This window comes from Chrysochloris asiatica, unplaced genomic scaffold (genome assembly GCF_000296735.1).
Source record: "Chrysochloris asiatica unplaced genomic scaffold, ChrAsi1.0 scaffold00017, whole genome shotgun sequence".
In the NCBI taxonomy this organism is placed as follows: domain Eukaryota; kingdom Metazoa; phylum Chordata; class Mammalia; order Afrosoricida; family Chrysochloridae; genus Chrysochloris; species Chrysochloris asiatica.
This window is the reverse complement of record NW_006408535.1, coordinates 19,340,664-19,343,902: the sequence shown is the minus strand read 5'-3', so window position 1 is coordinate 19,343,902 and position 3,239 is coordinate 19,340,664. Positions and strand designations below refer to the sequence as shown.

The 3,239-nt window shown below is 37.4% G+C and overlaps 1 pseudogene; it reads right to left on the bottom strand.

The window, feature by feature from the left end:
- Positions 1 to 1,785: 1,785 nt before the first annotated feature.
- Positions 1,786 to 2,697, bottom strand: LOC102824020 (annotated as a pseudogene).
- Positions 2,698 to 3,239: the final 542 nt, after the last annotated feature.

The window sequence follows — 3,239 nt, the reverse complement described above, 5'->3', positions numbered from 1 at the left end:
GGTCTTTCTTTATGATATGTAAAAGTTAGAAATAAAATACAGCAGGTTTCATAATACTTTGAGATGTGTCAAAGATGATGTTGCTTGGAGACATAACATCTGTTCTGTTTTGTATTTGTCATATTTCCTTTAAAAATTAAAAATGAAATACTGTGCTTTTCCAAGCTTATGGACACTTTCCTTTATACAGGACACATTGGCTGAGTTCAGCTTTGCTTTCTCCTCTAGAATTGTTAGAAAAAAATTCTCACTATTGGTGAGAAAGGAAGTGATATTTGCCTAACAAAATCAATTTACTTTTTTTCCCCCCTGGAAGTTTTTGAGTTGTTCTTTCCCTCTATCATGACAGGTGAGTTCTCACAGGTGAAAGTCTGTTGTTGTTTTTCTGAAAGTTGTTTTTTTTTTCTCTCTCGCCTTAATGCTATATTAATGCTCACATAACACTTTGCCAAGGGCAATATTAGTGAGTTCTGGATGTATTACTGACATGGAATTTTGCCACTTGTATTTATTTTCTGTGCTATGACAACCTACTGTTCTGTGGAAGAAATGACACAATTTTAGTCCTCATCAAATTCATCGTTTCTGCTAAAGTCTGATTTTTTATAAGTGAAAATTCATGTAGTGAAAATGGAATCATTTCTCGCGATTCTTACTTTGGCCCTCAGCACATACACTAAACAACTCTGCTTTTATTCCTCATCCTTTCTGTTAGTATGAAAATCTGCAGATGGGTAAGTCACACCTGAATATCCTGAGTAGGGGATTGATAACAAGGTTACAACAAAAGAAGATTTGGACTTGACTTCCTGACCCCTTTTAATTATCCTTTGTCCCTGTCTGACTTTCCACAGCCACTTAAATTTTTATATCCTGTTAGCGCCATTTCTTCTTTTTATCAGTGTACTCTGATTGCAGCTTTATTCAATTCCTTCATTTCCTCTCCAACTTCACTTCAAATGATCGTGATTATTGTTTTCAAACCCATTTGTGAACTTGCTCCTGTCCTTCAGTAGTGAAGACTTCTTAAGAAATAACAGCAGCTAAGGAGCTCTGGTAGCGTAGTGGTTACGAATCGGGCTGCGAACCTTAAGGTCAGCAGTTCGAAACTACCAGCCGCTCCGCGGGAGAACGATAAGGCTTTCTACTCCCGTAAGGATTTACACCCTCGGAAATCCTGTTACAGGGTCGCTATGGGTCGGAACCGACTCGACGGCACTTAACAACAACAACAAGTTATTTAAAGAGTTGCATTCATGTATTAGTCATATATGCGTTGAGAACTTTCTGTGTGCAAGGCATTGTGGAAGAACACAACAAATAAGCTTTATGTATTATCACTACCCTTAATAATAGCTAATGCTTATGTAGCACTATTTACCATACACTGATCTATATACTATACATATATTAACTCACTTGACCCAACTTATGAGATAGAGTTTTTTTGGTTTTTTTTTCAACTAAATCTGTGATTTATTTTTGGAGAAAAAGAATTAAAATAGGTTTCCCAATAAGGGGGAGAAATAAGAACATGAGATCATACCCTGGTTACATGCTAATTACCACATTATATATAAGGTAGAGGTGTTTTCAATGATAAATATGAACAACGAATAGCTAAGATTTAAAAATCACAAGTTGCTTGACAACAATGTAAATTCATAAATGTTGAAATAAATACCTAGTAATGTCTATTTTTAAAATGGAAGTTTTTGATGGTGTTTACAGATTAATCCAAATTTTATGTACAAACAGAACACAGCAAATACACTGACAATACTGCTAGTTTCCACTTAATTTCTTCATAATATGGTTGTCTGGTGCGCATTAGTGAAGATACTACCTACAAACACATGGGTACCCCACAGACTATGACGAATCACTTTACAACTGCCAAGATCATCCACAGAGAATCCTAGATGTCGATAGTGTTCATCAGTTTCAAAAAGAGTGTTGTTTGTATACGGTCCAAAAAGTGCCAAACCAGATGAGGGGTCAATAAAGTCAGCCCAAAAGTCTTCAGTTCGAAGAGCATAACAAATTTCCTTAGCACCACTGATGAACTTTTCTAAGAGCATTTCTCTTTCATTTTCTACTTACTCACTCCAAACAGTCATATCATTCTTAGTCTTCTGTGTCACAGTCAGGATCATTAACTTGCTGGTGGTCACTTCTGGAAATAGTGCTTCAAAATCTCTTCGTAGCAATTCTGGACATGTTTGGACTGCACACTCTACTTTGGCACTTTCAAAGTAAGTTTCTGCACTATTAATTTCTTGTTCACTAGGTGCATCATTACCCTGGAATTCATGAACATACTGTGCCATCACAAACTCATGCCTTTCAGTTGATAAAGGTTTTGCTAGCACATCAGACAAAGTTTTATGAACCTGGCTTTTCTTCTGTGAAGCTGTTCCATTGAAGTGACAATCAAAGCCTATGTTCCCTTGAAGTTGGAATCTCTGATCCTGAGGTCCAAATGGTCCCATAGTTTCATCAGGCCATACTGTTCGAGAGCCTAAAAGTGGACAAGGGGTAGAATGTATCTGGAGGTGGAATGGCTACATGAGACTCATCAGAACCTGAAGATCCTGCAGTTGAAAAGGCTCTGGGATTGACAACCCTTTTAACTAAAGAGTACAATCCTGGGAGGTAGGAAGCCAGTCTGGCTCTGTTACAGAGCACATTGGCCATGTCTCGCGGAGAGAGCCGACACAAACTATCTTTCCTTTTGAAAAGTTATTCCAGTTACCACCGCCGCTTTCAGCTATCCCTGAGATAGAGTATTTTTATATTTATATTTTATAGTTATAAAGTAGGAGACTGGTTGTTGAATCCAGATTCAGATCCAGCTATTGGACATCAGAGTTTATATTCTCAATGCTTTGCCATGTTGTTTCACTAAGGAACATCCATGTTGGTAATGGAATGAAAATAATAACAATAAAAAAAAGTCTGTGTCTTTGTTTCTGTGTCTCTATATCTCTGTCTATCAATCTCATCTATCCATCTACCTAGAGATATAGTTGGAGTGCCATAAGAGAAGTAAAAAGAAAGGGGACTCAGAATTCACAGAGAGAGATATCAATCAATCTGAGAGCTCAGGCAAAACTTCAGAAAAGAAGCAACAATTAACTGTATGTTGTTGTTGGTATGTGCCGTGGAGTCAGTTCCGACTCATAGCAACCCTGTACAGGGTTTCCGAAGCTGTAAATCTTTACGGGAGCATAAAGCCT